Genomic DNA, 17,469 nt, shown 5'->3' with positions numbered 1-17,469 from the left:
GTCCCTAAATCTTTTGCTGGATAAAACATTAATTTAAGCCTCTTCACTGTATCAACATGGTCAGTGAAAGCCGATCAGATGTAGCCAGATGCATTTTTGAAAACTTCTTAGTGTCACATTAGATGAATCATTAAACCTCTTGAAAAAAAGAATTCTTCATAGTTACAGAGGAACAGTTAGAGTGATCAGAGGGTTGCAAACATAAATTCCTACAGAGGCAAGAAACCTCAACAAGTAAATTGGGTCTAATGGAATAAAATCTTGAGTCCTCTTAGTCTTCTCTTTTATGTACTATTATTTGTAAAAAAAAAAAAAAAAAAAAAAAAAAGAACTCTTGACGGTTTAGATATGAGGTGTCCCACAAAAGCTCACATGTAAGACAATGTAAGAAGGTTTAAAGGTGAAATGATTGGCTAATGAAAGCTTTTACCTAATCATTGAATCAGTCCTCTGATAGTGATTAACTGGGTAATAACTGCAGGCAGGTAGGATGCGGCTGGAGAAGGTGGGTCATTGAATGCATGCCTTTGGAGTATATATTTCGTCCTTGATGAGAGAAGAAGTCTCTCTCTGCTTCCAGATGGCCACGCACTGAGCTGCTTTTCTCTGCCACACACTGCTGCCATGATGTTCTGTCTCATCTCAGACCCCGAGGAATGGAATCAGCCAACTATGGACAGATGGCTCTGAATCTGTGAGCCCCAAATAAACTTTTTCTCCTTAAAACTGTTCTTTTCAGGTCTTTTGGTCACAGCATAAAAAATACTGACTAAAAGAGGCTCCAAGAAATACTTCTTAACCCAAAGGAAAATAACAGCAGAGCACAATAGTAAATGGCCTCATAATCAAGGAGACCATAGGTGGTACACAGTGTGAACTGTGCAGAACTGGGGAATGGAGGCACAGGCCCTGGGAAAGGCCACTACAGAGATCGGCGTCATTTTGGCTCCATGCTTTCCTAGTTAAATCCACTTTAAACTTGGCCAGTGCCCCGTAGTTTTAGAAGCAGTCCTTTATACCCTTAGGTTTCATATTCTGCATTCATCTTTCCCTCATTATTTTGGTTTACAAAGTTATAGGAGCAATTTTTAGATTACACTGTAGTGTAATTTCCAACATGGACTGGTTCTAATAGATGGACAAAAAAAAAAAAAGACTTACCTCTGTGACTTGGAGAGGTAACAGACTAGGGAATCAACATTCTCTTGCCCATTCATTCAACACACTTTGACTAGAGATGCATTGATTGAGAGAACCAATTTGCCTTCCAAAAAAAAATACCTGCACATTATATGCTGCCATCAAACCTGAGCATGGCAGTTCTATCCATGCCTTCTGAGCAGTTAAGCAAGCTTCAAATCTAACTCGAGTGAATTTTTTTTTAAAGGTAGTACCTTTAGGACTGACCACTGGCCACCCTCCTTGTGCCCCTCACAGACCTATGGTCTCCCTTAATTTTAGGGACTACATTCTTTGGACTCTTTTGCTCCAGATTCTTCTGCTGACTATCCTGCTGTTTTTGTATTTCCTATTTCCTCACACTCCCAGCTGGCACGTGGATTTGGCTCTCAACAGACCTGCCTTTACCTTACAGCATCCTGAACAACAACACTTTGTTTTGCTTTGTTTCATTTTTTCCCCCAGAGAATTCGAGTGTCCTTCTTGGTCATTTATGTCATTTTATAGGAAAAAGGACTTTGACCTTTGTTTATAGGCCTTTCATTATTCAGTAAACATCATGTTCCAGGGACTATTTAACTTGTTAGGGAAAGATAAAGAAGCAATGTATTCAAAAATTCCTTATTCCAATGGTGCTGACTTACTGAGAGTTGTTGGAATAGGGGTAGATAAACAGTAAACAGGTAAATAAATTAAATATATAATGCCCTATGGAGATAAGTGCTACAGAGAAAAATAAGCAGTTAGATGACATAATGACTATGGCCATAAAGAAGGAACATTCAATTTTTATTTCATTAGTGAGCTAATGTTACAGTGAGGAGGTAGAGACCCAGAAGAGGAAAGGAAACCAGCAATTTGGACTTTTGAGGGAAGAATGGATCAGGACAAAGAAATGGAGTGTGCTAAGACCCTGAGAGCAATGCAGTGGGTGAAGAGAGAAGGCTAGTGTCTGGAGCGAGATTGTGCAGGGCCCTTAAGGACTTGGGCTCTTTCTATAATTGAGATAGAACCCACTACAGAGTTGAAGTGATGTAGTGACAAGACCTGGCTTATATATTAGAAGGACTTCTCTTTATCTTGTTATTTCATGAGGGTTTATAATAAAGGGAAGGTGGATTTAATGGGGGAAGGAAAAGTTCTAGAAGTAAGGAAAATACCTAGGGAAGGCTTAGTAGCAAAGAGGAACAGCTAATGTCAGTAGAGCTAACCAGTCAGAGGCCTATAGAAGTCAACAGATTCCTTGAGGAGGCAGAGGACATTGAGAAAGAAACTAGACAGGGTGATAAAGTGCAATTTGGACACCTAATCTTACTCAGAACTGCTGGTCTCTATATTTGCCAATTAATTGATGGTGGAGATACATTAGATTTCAAGTAAGACCAATTCCAATATTTTCTACCAATCTGTTTCGGCAAAATAAAGGTGAAAATGAAAAAGTCAGCTTTCCCTTCATCACTCCAAAGAAATACTTCTTTAAATTTGATAGAGAAAAAGCCATGGATGACAATAATCATCAAGAATTTACTTGTTGATGAGAAAATAGAGGCACAAAGTAACAAATTTACTCACATCCTTCCTAAAGTTACTTACTCAACATTTTTTTTAAAAATTAAATATACAACCACTACTTGCTACTTGCAGGTATTACAAAAATCAGACTTTGAGTTGATTTGGTTTGAAAACCAAGTGGTATCTATCTTAAAAACTGTCTTGGGGATCAAATGTGACCTTGTTTGGTTAGATGGACAATCTTGTCTTCAATTGACTTGTGGAGGTTTTAAAGGTATTGTATAAATGCTTGGAAAGACAGAAAGCAGCTGAGGTAGATTTTTTTAAATGTTGTACTATATGATTATCAGCTCTAGGAAACTATTTGGAATTGTTGCACAACAAAAATGTTCAATTGATTTCTTTACCTAATATGAAATCAATGTAAATAATTTGATTTGTTAGATTCACACACATAGACCCTGGAGGCTCTGAAGAATCTTCCACAGCCATTGAACAAAAATTGACCTATGCTTAAGTATCTGAGTAAACACAAAAATAGGAAGGAAAAAAATCCTAGGAGACAGAGAAAGGAAAATGTTCACTCTACTTTGTTTTAACCAATCTGATTTCATTGTAATACTCTCTGGACTTATGACCAAAGTTGCCACACGTTATAATCACTTCCATGGCAACAGAGCAAGATTATACAAGGAGAAATTTAGGAGTGAGAGAGATTAAGATGTTACTCCAGTTCAGATGTCTGTAGTTACAGGTAGGAAGGAAGATGGCTAAGGGAGAAGATAGTAATGTTCTGTATTGAAGTTGTCTTGTTTCACATAATCAAGTGAAAGCAATCTTAAATAATATCAAAAACCACCCTATAAAACAGAAGGCTGTGTTTTGCTAGTATATGGCTGAAAGAAACTGTTATGAAACAGAGAGAAATACAGATGACTTGATTTATGTTTTCTAGCACCAATAATTAAAACTATTGGATGTATATTTGTTAGGAGTCAGAATCCTGCCTCAGAAATCCCTAACGAAGGCCCTTATTTCCAAAAAGTCAATGCCTTATTAGTTTTGTTTTGTTTTTGTTTTTCAAAAAACTGTACCTACTGGGAATACTATATTATTACTGATCCTATATACAATAATTGTTTGAGAAGCATGTAAAATATAATCCTTAATAGTACATTTAATATGAAAATAGTTATATTATATATATTCATAAAATATACTGCTCTGATGAAACTGACCAAATTATGTTATGTGCATGTACAAATGTCATAATAAATCCCACTATAATACATAATCATAGTGCAACAATAAGAAACTTAATTTAAAAAAATAGACTGCTATGATCTGAATGCTTGTATTCCTCTAAAATTCTTATGCTAAATCCTAAGCCCCAAGGTGACAGTGTTAGGAGGTGGGTATTCAGGAGATGATAAAGTCATGAGCTCAGATTAATGCCTTTAGGCTTCTAAGAGTCACCAGAAGAGACCTGTCACTGTTCTGCTGTGAGGTTACAATGAAATGAGGAGCCCTAGCCAGACACTGACTGAATCACTGGTGTCTTGATCTTGCGCTTCCATCCTCAAAAACTGTGAGAAATTAATCTCTGTTAATAAGCCACCCAGTCTATAGCATTTTCTTGTAGCACCCTAAATGGACTAAGACATAGAGCAATCAGATTTTGAGTTAAAATATTAAAATTACAGTTTAGTAAGTTTACATGAACCTAGAGATTCAAAAGGGAAAGGAGATTGCTAATATTTAAGAGTAAGAATAGAAAATGAGAAGTTACTGATTTTTATGCTTGATTTATGTTGTAATGAGAAATAAGTAAATTAACCACTGACTCAGATTATTCAATGAATATAAAAATTTAATTTACCACTTCAAAGGAAGTACTACCAGAAATGTTGGCTACACTGACCTTTCTACAAATAGAAGTGAGTTTTCTAAAAATAGTAAGTTTAGAACTTATATGTACCTCCCATGAGCCTTAAATGTTTGTGTTATCAGGCAAGTTTTACAGAATAAAATATCCTATGATTGAAATTTTATGATTGTGGGCTGAGACTCTTGAATACCCACCCAGCTGGGCACAGTGGCATATGTCTCCCAGTGGCTCGGGAGTCTGAGGCAGGAGAATCATAAGTTCAAAGCCAGCCTCAGCAACTTAGTGAGGGCCTAAGCATCTCAGTAAGACCATGTCTCTAAATAAAATAGAAAAAAAAAAAAAAAGGCTGAGGATGTGACTCAGTGAATAAGTGCCCCTAGGTTCAATACCTGCTACAAAAAAAAAAAAAAAAAAACCACCCAGAGTCCAAATGTACTTAATGGTAACCCTCCACAACTGTATCTATATTTTTACATTCTTCCCTCCCCCATTCACTGCAAGGATACCTGTTATATGCTAGTTTAGTCATGAGCTTGAGCTGCTTACCAGAGATAAACTGAGAAGAACTAGAATAAGAATGGGGGCAGAGCTGGGGGTAGCTCAGTGGTAGAGCATGTATGTGGTCCTGGTTCTACACCCAGCATTACCAAAAAAAAAAAGAAGAAGGAGAAGGAGGAGAAGGAGAAGGAGAAGGAGAAGGAGAAGAAGAGGAGGAGGAGGAGGAGGAGGAGGAGGAGGAGGAGGAGGAGGAGGAGGAGGAGAAGGGAAAATTAAATAAAAAATAGGGACAAATTATTGGAGTACAGATAAATGAAGAATAAAGGTGAATAAAGTTGAATGTAGATTGATTACTCCTGGGAATGTGGGGGAGAAAATAGAACATGGGACAAGGATCTGGGCATAGATTTTTTTTTTTTATCAAGAATTTAGTCATACAAGAGCTAGGGGTAGAAGAAACTAGCCTAGTTTCAGGGTCCGTGGAAAGATACTAGTTCCTACTACTGACTATGTAGTTTGGTATATCTCCTTTGGAATTGAATGGTAAATGGGCAGAATTGTTTTAATCTGAACTTGTGGTGATCTTTGGATCCCCCAACTAAAGGCACTTGCATCTGTGAGTTTAGGGGTTGAAAATAATCTTAGGAAGAAAAAAAAAAGACAATCTTCACTGTACCTACTAATTTGTCTTCATGTAGGGGAAGCGGTATTGTGCTATGTAATAGGGTTTACCTTAAGATAATCATTCAAAAGTCCTGGGGAGCCAGGTGCATGCCTATAATCCTGGTGCCTCGGGAGGCTGATACAAGAAAACTACAAGTTCAAGTCCAGTCCCAGCAACTTAACAAGACCATCAGCAACTGAGTGAAACCCTGTCTCAAAAAAAGAAAAAGGGCTAGGAATGTGGCTCAGTGGTAAAGCACCCCTGGGTTACATCTTCAGAACAACAACAACAAAAATCTTAGGGAGTTTTTGTTTTTGTTGTTGTTTGTTTGTTTGTAAATATAGAGTCCAAGAACCCACTAGGAATTGCTCATATAAAGCCCATTTCTTCAAGATCTGCTTTTACCATTTCCTGATTCAGATTTCTTGAGGAAGATATTTCATTGCTCTCTACCTGTGTTTACTCACCTCTACTGTGGGTGTTCTAACAATTGTTCATTTCTACATCTCGCTGCCATTGGTACATAGTATTCCAGGATTCTTAACATTACAGTGAAAACAACAACAACAACAAAAAAAAAAAAAAAAAAAAAAAAAAAAAAACTCTAAAATCTTAACTGAGAGTGAAATCAAGCCAGGTCAATATAAACAGGAATATAAATTAGGAGTGAAGGAATTAGGAGTGAAGGTCAGATTATACAATTTGTTCTTTGAGAGACTGTGTGGATGGCTACCACAGGAAGCTAGGGGAAGTGATGCCAACTCTTCCTTTTGAGGATGCCCTTATTTTGGTGGGTAGGCATGATCAGGCAGAGTTGGGGCATGAGCCCTTCTTGTCAAATGGATCCATCTCACCAAAACCCCGCTTCACTCTCCCAAAAGGCTGCTGGGGCTCCCAAAGTCTCCAGAAATCTTGTTTGACCTGCAGCAACTGAGGAGGCTTGTCAAGGTATGTTTTTTTCCTCATCAAGTGACCAGGTTTTGCCAAAGGCCTACCTCACATTTCACAAAGGAATGTGAATTGTAATCAATTCATATATCATGTTAATACATGATATATGCACTTTAATAAGCTATAATTTTTCATCTGTCATGTGAAAATATCCCCTCCTCATTCAATATTTTGCAGCCCCACATGTTTTGTTCCACTTGTTTTTTGTGTTTGTTTTTAAGGCTACATGGTATTTCATTGAATACTTATGCCCAAATACTCAAAAATACTTCTGAAGGGACATATTTGGTTTTTTCCCAAGTACTTGTTATTTTAAATCACAGTATAATTAACATTTTCTTTTCTTATACATATCTCTGATTATATCTTTAGTTGAATTCCTAGATGTGGAAGTGGTGGACTTTCCAAACACATTGCTAATTTGATTGCCAGAAAGGTTCTGCCAATTTGTATTTCTTTAATGTTACGCTGGGGTAGGATTTCACAGAATTTTGCAAATACAGTGGCAATGCTATTTTTTTTTTTTAATTTTGGTAAATTTGAAAGCTTTTCAAAATAATAATCATAGTCAACACATACATGCTGCTTATTTCATGCCAACCACTGCCCTGGTACCTTTCTCATTAGTGGGCCGGATTCTAAGATGGCCCCTGATATTCCCTGTTTCCTCCTGCACATGCCCTATACCTGTGTAACCCCAGGATTATGAAGATGCTAAGATAACACTTTTGTGGTTATGTTCATATTGTATGGCAAAAAAGGTTTTATATATGAATTAAGGTCCCCAAACCAGCGACCTGATAGTTGGGCCTATGTAGGTGGGTCTGAGCTAATCCCATGAGCTCTTTAAATCATGTCGTAGAGGTCATATACTAACGATGGCAGAAATTCAACATGAGTGATACTATCTGTGTGAAACTGGAAGGGGTTACATGACAAGGAAATGGTGCAGCCTCTAGGAACCGAGGGAAGCCCTTAGCCGAGAGCAAGGAGGAGACTGGACTGCTGGCACATCACCCTAAGGGTACTGAATTCTGTTAAAGGCAAGGATGACCACAGAGTAGGTTTTACTCCAGAGCAAAGCAGTTAAGAAAGAGCTCAGCAAAACTGACACTTCCAGCCATATGAAACCCTGAGCAAAGAATATATCCACACTGTCAGGACTTCGGTCCCACAGGACTGTAACTTAATGAATAGATGTGGTTTGCATTGTTAAGCTTATAATTATTTGTTACACAAACAAAAGAAATCTAATACAACATATAAACTCATTTAATCTTTATCACACCCACATCAGGTAGGTATTGCTATTAACATCATTTAGAGATAGAAGATGAAGCACAGAGAGGTTAGAAGATCAGGTCAATGTCACAGAGATAATTAGTCTTAGAATCTGAATTCAAACCCAGGCATTTCCAACACACTTCAAAACATGCTTTTATCAGTATATGCTTTTGAAGATCTTGACAGTGTCTCCCTGCTTGAGATTCTTTTCTTTGGATACTTTGACTGAACTTTTTTCTCATATACTTAATAATTTTTTTCAAATGGGTTTCTATGTATATGTGTGTAAGTGTCTAAGCTACTTAGTTTTCTTCTTCCTGGTAAATATTGTGTTCAGAAACATTTTACTACAGCTATAAAGAGTACCACTGGGCTTTTATTTTTATATTACCTTAGCAGAGGAATTAGGTTATGGGCAATCTTTATACCCAGAGTTTAAATGAGAATTCCTTGGAAATCACGTTCTGTTTCTTTCTTTCAGTCAATAAATTACTTTGTATAAAGTAAAATAAACAGAAAAATAAACACATCATAATAATATTACTAAGTCCTTACCTAGTGATACTAACCAAATTCTGTGAGCATGTAATCTTATTTGCACTTACAGTGACTATGAATTAAGTATTATTTCTGTTTTGTCATTGAGCAACATGAAGCACAGAATGTAAGTAACTTATGTACATGGACAAAGGTAATACCTAGCAGGGCTGGGACCAAAGCCCAGCTTCTCCTAGTCACCCCAAGACTGTTCTTCATGGCTGTGCTGCACCCTTCTATATAAAACTGCATAGGTTTCCTTGCTAATTTCTTGATAGACTGTGAGCAACTCAATGAGATCTTATTCAGAAATTCAATAAATGTTTGATAAATAACCAAGGAATACTTGAAATGGAAACAAAGGTAAATAGAAGGCACTATATGACGACAAAGAAGCTGTTTCCAGAATTTCCTTTCTAAAGAATAGTTTAAACAAAATGGAATCAGGATATTTTATGTAATACTTTTTTGGACAGCAAATATTTTAAACAGAAGGGCACATGTTGCTGTCTATAAATTGAAAAGCAAAATAGAAAGAAAGAAAGAAAGAAAGAAAGAAAGAAAGAAAGAAAGAAAACTTGAATACATTCCTCTGATGAAGAATGCATATCTATTTAACCTACACAAAATATGAGCCACAAAATTTTAATAGGTGATAAGTGTGTGTGTGTGTGTGTGTGTGTATGTGTGTAGGTGCTAGGAAGAGGATATATAATCATATAGGTCTGGAAAATTTTTAATATTAAATATCCTTCTCTGAGAATTTCAAAATGTGCTAGTATAGTTAAAACCTTGACAAAAATGTGTCTTATTTAAATATATCCAGATTCTTCTAAACTCTTTACCATAGAAAATTTACTTCATGAAATATCCAATTTCATTTCTCAAAACTATACCCCAATTTAGAAAGTGCTCCTTTATTTTTCTATTCTGAAATTCAGACCATTGTTATTCTTTAATGATTCTGAGATTTGTTTTTACAATTCTATCACCTGTCAGCTAACTCCCCCACGATTTAATTATAGTTAATATGGAATAATAATAATAATAAACTATCCAATTAAGAATAATTTTTTTTCACCCACTAAAGAGGAATAATACCTGGAAAGTCATTAAAAACCTTGAGGATTGCTTTCGCTCTTTCCACACTTGCCTTGTAAATTGAAAAAGATGACTATCAGAAACAACTAAAATGCATATAATGGCTTACTAAGTCCCAAATTCTGCAGTGAAGAATGCTCTCTATATATCTACCAGTATGACTTAGGTAAATTTTTACAGATAATGAATATTATAGATATGGAAACTGAGATTCATATAACTTAAGTAATTAGCACAAATTTAAATGGGGAGTAGGAGGGTGTTGTCTGATTGCAAAGCCCATTACACAGCCCATACATGATTACCCAGCCCTGCCTTAAGAACATCCCACTAGCCCAGGAGATGCATTTCTAGAAACAAACACACAATGGCCTGATTAACTGAACCACCTCTTTAAGGAGAACATGTATATCACAGCACAGCTTTAATACAAATGAACACACATATGGCCCACTGGCATTGGTAACCACTATTTCTCTTCAGACTCCTCATCACCGGGGTAGTATGGCTTGTTTTTTGTTTGTTTGTTGTTGTTGTTTTATTTTTTGGGGGAGGGGGTGTTGCCAGTTCTACCTGGCAATGGTGATATTTATATCAAATGACTTTTTGGAGTCTCATATTACTGGCTTTCCTTTATCACAAGGCATATTAAGCCCCTTTCTGAACATGAAAGTACACAAACTTTGTTTCTTTATAGCTGACAGAGTAATGTCACTTGCCATGCATTTTGGCTTAAGATTGTTCACCAGATGCTGCATAATTGGAAGAAAGCAGACAAAGGGCAGCATAAAAGGACTTGAACAATTTTGTTATTAGTGCTGGGGATCAAACCCAGGGCCTCAAGCACCCTCGGCCAGTGTTCTATCACTGAGCTACAGCCCCAGGCCCAAACATTTTAACCAATCAAATATTGCTGGACATTTTTAGCTTATGTGACTGGGATTTATTGGCCTAGATTGTATGTATAAGAGATTGATTAAATATACATGTCTGTATTTTCTTATGTCAACATCATTTAATAATTATATTACATATAAATAAAAGCATTATAGTAAATTACATTAACTGACAATTAACCCATTGGTTAGTGTATGATAATTTGTGTATGTGTCTGTATGTATAAGAAATAAAATAGTTATTCCTCAGTACCAGAAGAAATTGTTCCAAGACATTGCACCTCCCAGGATAGAAAACACAAAGATGCTCAGGTCCCCTATATAAAATGACAGAATATTTGCATATAACCTCACATTCTCTTGTATACATTAAATAATCTGTAGGTTACTTATAATACCAAACACAATGTAAATGCTAAATTAATAGTTGTTATCCTATAGAATTTAAGAAATAAGGACAAGAAGAAAAGGCTGTACATGTTCAGCAAAGAAGCGATTGCTTTCTCCAAATATTTTTTTTATCTGTGATTGATTGAATCTATGGGTGTAGAACCCACTGACATGAAGGGCCAACTGTTATTATAATGAAACAAAGCCAAGCAGCATGAAATAGGGAATGTATGCAAATGAAATCCCTTGATAACATAGGAAAATTCAAATGGAGTTCGTACAAAAAAAAATGCAATATGATATTTTGCTGGCTTCGTGACATTTACACTACATGGATGTTGTCACATTGAAGAGCATTCCTAGAGAAGTACATGAAAGGAAAGGACTGCCTTAGGATGTAGGAATGTCTGCCCCTGGGAGGCTAGGGAAGGCTAGATGACTAACAGGACTATCCACCCAAGTATTTAGTCAGAAAAATAACTTAGAGGAAATACTGCATATTTAACATTGTGCTAGGCATTGATACAGAGAAAAAAGAAAAACCTTGGCACCAAGAATTACAAGACAGATAGTTGAGTATAAAACTATAGAGAGCCAGGTGCGCCTGTAATCCTAGAAGCTCAAGAGGCTGAGGCAGGTGGATTCGGAGTTCAAAGCAAGCCTCAGCAACTTAGCAAGGCACTTAGCAACTCAGCAAGACCCTGTTTCTAAATAAAATATGAAAAAGAGCTGGGGATGTGGCTCAGTGGCTGAGCACCCCTGGGTACAACCCTCAGTACCAAAAAAAAAAAAAAAAAAGACCACAGAGATAACAAAGAAATGGCTGTGGTGAGGACACCAAGAAGCCATGCAGACAGCACAGGACAGGATGGGCTTCTCTCATTAGCCTCACCTATATGTCATATGAAGACCTCTAAAGACTAAAGATTATAATGGAGTCTTCCAGCTCAGTTTCCCACTTGGCACTCAGCCCTAGATGACTTCAGTGGGCACCTTTAACATAAATATCCAATATTTAATACAAATACATAGCATTTGGTTATTATTTTGCATGAGCAAATGCTTAGTTTCCAATTAAAAAAAATATAAACTGTGTGCCTTATTTACTTCACAGGCAAAATGAGAGCTCTTGGAAAAAGTTATCTCTATAGGTGAGTCCTATGCTTACACGGTAACAGAAGACTAAAATATTCACAAGTGATATATGAAAATTGACTATTTGCCTAAAGTAAATTATACTAAATGTTGTTTAAATATATAAAATTAGTATAAAACTATTTTATTGGTATTTTTTCTTTAAAAACATGTCATTTTTTAACTAATGTGCATGAGTCAGAAAAAACAGAGAAATGTATTGTGTGCACCATGCTTTGTTGTTGTTTGGGAAGTGTTAAGAGGTCTTAGAAAACAGACCACAGGGCCACTATCTTCATTTCTGACTGCAAGACTAAAATCAATCTTGAAATTGATTCACGTCAAAGTGATTTCCTTGCTAACCTGAAGCTTAAAACTAGCATTGACACTTATCAAAATCATTATAATCTTAAATTCAGTACTTGAAAAGTTTTACTGAATTTGTATTCTTAGAGCATGCACATTCAATAATTTTTAGGTCAAACTATCTAGTCCATTTTAATAACTGAGATCTGACCAAGAAATTCAATGATTGGCCCAAATGATTCATGGAGATGTGCAAAGCATCCAAATGTGATCATTAGTTTGATAACCAAATCCACATTTGTTCCCCAATTTACAAAAATGGTAATTAAAGAGTAATGACACTGCTTTGGACTAACTCCCTTTCCATTCCTATATAAGCCTTATATGGAACTACCAGGTATTAAATATAAAGACAAAAATAAAATCTGATCAGCAATGTTTTTCAGTTATGGCGTCCGGTAGTATAGATGTTAATGTGATTCTTCATTTTTCTAGATTATTTTACATACCACAAGGAGAGATGGTGAAATGTGACCCATGCTTTCTTATTCTGGTGTTATTTCCATTTTTTGTAAATCCCACTCCTCCATTTCCAGCAACATAGAATTATTTGCCAAACTCGAATATTTCCATTATAGATGTAAAGCTGCTTACCTATATTATAAAGGAAGTTATTAAATATTTCATTTCTCTTATACACGCTGTGAGACTTAAGAAGACCCTGCAACCTCACCTACGATTTTGGGCAGGATGCTTTTATCAAAGAAAGGGGCATGGAGCATGAGGGGCTAGGATTGTGGCTCAGTGGTAGAGTGCTTGCCCAACACAGGGGAGGCACTGGGTTCAATCCTCAGCACTACATAAAAAATAAATAAATAAAATAAAGTCATAAGAACATATATATTTAAAAAAAGAAAAAAAAAAGGAGCATGAAGCAATAAATAGACACTATCAACAAACCGTATTTTTAAATTATCTAACTTAGAAATCACCTAAGCCTATGTAACACATTATTTTCTGGAACCTGAAATACACTTAATAATTTGGATTGTGTCTGGTACAGGCATCATTTATGCAGGTTACATAACCCATTTACTAGTCCTTCTGATTGGTTGAGTGTGATTCTGTTTCTATGCTGATAGTGTTGACATTGAAGTGCTTTGCCCATGTTAATTGATAAAATTGAAATCTTCCCACAATTCTAATCCCTTTTGGAAAATGAAGTAGTGACATACCAAATTAATTTAACTTTACATAATGTATTGGCTATATATTAAATATTTTAACACATAGTTTAAGTGTGTGGTACTTTATTTGCTTCATTGCTAACACTAAATCTAATAGACTAAGATTAATATTATGAAAATAAACTATTACATGTCAAAAATACTTAAATGAATGGTAAAGAGAGTTAGTAGTCTCATGTGAATTATAATAACAATAATAGGAAAGCTGTAACAGCTTTATGATGATTTTTCCTCTCAACAAATGCTGAAAGAAAAAATGGTGTTTGGAATGACGATGCTGATTTAAAAGCGTACATAATGAAAATATTTTAATTTAAGAAATTGCCTAGAGTAAAAAAAAATACCAATAACTGTGGAATTTTTTCTTATCAGAGAAAAGCCACATAAAAGTTTTCTTTTCAAATAAAGCAAAATGCTTCAAAGAAAGCATAAAAATATATGTGCATGTATAAATCTTATTAAATTTAAAATAAATTACCCTGATATTAAATCTGATTATTTTTAAGTTGCTGGAATGTGTCATTTTTTTGTACTTATTAGATATATTACCAAGATAAGGAAAATGACTATAGTGAAATATGGTCTGGACATGAAGTTTAAAAACTCTCACTCTATTATGCCAAAATATGTATTTAATTCTCCCCACTATGCACAGCCTGAACATATACTCCAAGCTTTTCTTTATATGGTTAGCCTTACCAATACATTAATTTTTTTAAAAAAAATATTGTCATGTTCACTGCAAACATAAATAAAAAAGGAAATAAACCATTGTGAGAATAAAAACAATATAAGGATCTCCATTAAAAACCTACATTTAAATGTTAAAAATATTTGCACCCTAGGAAAACAAATGGGTTTGGATTGCCATCTCTAACTGAGCAGCCTGACATGGTTTTCATTTGCCTTGTTTCATCCTTCATTTGGATGGGAGCCTCTTAACTGTTGTTTTCTTTCATGCTTCTCTCTCTCTCACCACCATTCCAGCACAGGCAGGCGTGCGCTCACAGGCTCTCTCTCTGTCTCTCTCTCTCTCACACACACACACACACACACACACACACACACACACATCCTCTTCTCTCCCTCCCCGCCCCCTTCTCCAGTACCCTCTGCAGTAAAAGCTACCACAGTTGTCTTGTTTTGATAAAACCAGCAGACGTCTGCCAGTGGCTGATAGGAAATGCTGATTGAGAAAGGGTTTATCTACTTTTCATCCAAAATATGTGAACCATTAAGGAAATTATAAAAAGTAGCCACAATATACTCTGGTTTATTCAGAACCTTTCCCTTAGCGATTATTAAAAGGATGATATTTTTAGCCAAAGAAAGCAAAATGCATCTGCAGCAGCTGGTTTCCAAGGAAACAGAATAATTTAAAACCATGTGGAACTCTGCTCCCTAATTTTCATCAATTCCCCTTCATTCCTAGAGGTAGTTTTGCTCAGAATTTATAATTTCTAAAACATGTAGCTGCATTGACTTATTTTCTGCAACACATTTTAGGAGGTGAATATCTGGTCTTATATATTACCAAAATTCCAATCTATGAAGAGAGAATTAATTTCAACTAATATTTTACTTGAAAAACTAAAATCAGAAAAATCCTTCAATAATTAGAAACACAGCAAAATTTCAGTATTATGTCAGATTTTTTAAATCCAGAAATGGTTGAAAAAAAAATCATGCAAGAGTATTTGCTTGTGTCAGCATGACATGTACGCATGTAAACATATTGTTAACTAGATTTGGAACATATAGAAAGTTTAAGATACTTCTTCAATCATTTGCATAATATTTACCAAATAGCCAGGTGTTTTTAGCCCCCACCGATCTTAATTTTGCAAGAACCATTATTTTGTGTCTTTATTCAAAGACACATCTATTTTTTAAACAAGAACCAAAAAACAAAAATAAGACAGACAAATTCCTAGAAGTTATATAGTCACTCCTATTAGGTATAATTCATTCAAATAAAATATTAAAAAGCATGACCAATTACGTCCATTGTGACAATACTTTCATTTTATTAATCAACAGGTATTAACTGGTTGCTAATGTGACTGATTCTGTAATATTTCTTAAAAGCTCAATTTTAACGAAGACCCTCACTCTTAAATAATCTATACTTGTGAACTTAAATACATGTAGAATTAAACGACACAGAATAAAACTATTTTTCATTTGCTTTTATCGTAACTATGTCATGTATTCTACATATTTAGAAATTTTCCCTATCTTCCCTAAGGGAAAATAAAAGACAAGATCAGGAAAACAACTAGTAAAGTAAAATCCTAACTCAGAGATATTTTAAAATATTGCCTTAGAGGTATTTCCAGCAATATAAATGCTGTGATGGAATTCTTATGTAGACATATCTAATCAATAAAAGAAACTTGCCTGTTAAGATGCTATTTTTTAAAGCAAACCTTATTTCACAATAAGGTTTCTGAGTTTTAAAATAAAAACAGCCCAATGTATATCCATTAACTATAGTTATGAATTACCACGTAAGCATAAGATTTAGTGAATACAGTGATACAACTATTCAACAGCATGAAATATCAACAGGAGTAAATTAAGTAAAAGGCTGAAATGTGCACAAATCATTCATTCTAAATTAGTGTAAGAATCTACAACCTGCAAGAATAATTTTCCTAAGCCATTTAGTATATTGTAAAGATTAAAAGACACTGAATTTTCTATTTCATATTGAGAGAAGGCTCCATTTTTCTCAGGACCTGTGGAATTTACCAAGCTTTTCTCATTCTTTCTTTGATTCCCAGTAGCACAAGCTTGAATAAAAACAAAAACAAACAAACAAAAAAGACACTTGATGACTCATTTTATCTATTAGTTTCGCTTCAATAACACTTGCTTAGAAAGTTACCCAGGACAAGAAATTCCTCTGGTGTTTCTTTCTTTCTTTTTTCTTTCTTTTTTCCTTTTTATTTTTTTAAACCAGCTAAGGGTTTTGCAGAGAGAAAGAACAGCTCACTGCAAGGCTTTCTCAAGAAATAAAAGGGACACACTTTGGGGAAATATCTACAGATTAATTTCCATAGAATAAAATTCTTTCAATAAGAACTGAGAGGCATTCTATTTCAAAGAAAAAAAGAATTTTCTTTTCTTTTTTTCTTTTAAAAATTTTTGCCCTTACCTGTAAATATGGTTTCTGTACTTCGGCTCCGTCAGAACACACTGAAGAGAGTTCACTCCTCCCTCTTCTATCCATCAGGCGGCAGCCAACCAATGACAAAAGCCAGATCCTGGCATTCTCTAGCTCATGCTCCCTGCTTGCTTCCATTCCTTGTTCCCTCCCACCTCCATTCTTTTAGAGGACAAATCCCTGCAGCTGAGAGCGGAAGGCAAAAGAAAAAAAAAAGAAATATGGAGAAAAAGCAGGGATGAAAGATATTTCGAAGAATAGCTGCAAACTATGGAAAATGTCCGCAGGTGACCTCAGCTGAAGCAAAACAGCCCATTTTGGAATTAGGAAAATAGGGGTAATGCCTCACCCACTTGGAAAGCAGAACACCCATGGTCAAACCTAACCTCAATAAATTGCGGACTTTTTTTCATCTCCCATTGATTTCTTTCTCAGTGGAAACATTTGCCTCCTTATTGTACATTTAGGTATGAAGATAGAGAAGGGAGGCTGAACATCAATATAATATTTGCAAAGATGTAAAATTAAAAGGAATCAAAGCATAGATGCCCTGTGCTCTATGCCCTGCAATCTCTGGCAAGTTTCCATTCAAAATGAGTTTTAGGGACTAATCATGGTAATATATATATATTCATCCTGAATATTAGAATATTCAAATATTTCATAATTATGTGGTTTGTATTCCTTCAGATTCCTTAAATGCCACAATCAAT

The 17,469-nt window shown here is 35.3% G+C and overlaps 1 protein-coding gene across 1 annotated transcript in view; it reads right to left on the bottom strand.

The window, feature by feature from the left end:
- Csrnp3 (cysteine and serine rich nuclear protein 3) overlaps positions 1–16,815 on the bottom strand; it is a 197,568-nt gene extending 180,753 nt beyond the window's left edge. Inside the window, exon 1 of the mRNA XM_046447402.2 lies at positions 16,748–16,815. The gene's annotated coding sequence lies outside the window, so the exon portion shown is untranslated. The remainder of the gene's footprint in view (positions 1–16,747) is intronic.
- Between the last annotated feature and the right edge of the window lie 654 nt (positions 16,816–17,469).

This window comes from Marmota monax, unplaced genomic scaffold (assembly GCF_021218885.2).
Source record: "Marmota monax isolate L192 unplaced genomic scaffold, Marmota_monax_Labrador192_F-V1.1 WCK01_AAM20220418_F8-fsc00007, whole genome shotgun sequence".
NCBI classification, from domain to species: Eukaryota; Metazoa; Chordata; class Mammalia; order Rodentia; family Sciuridae; genus Marmota; species Marmota monax.
This window is presented reverse-complemented; position numbering and strand designations above follow the sequence as displayed.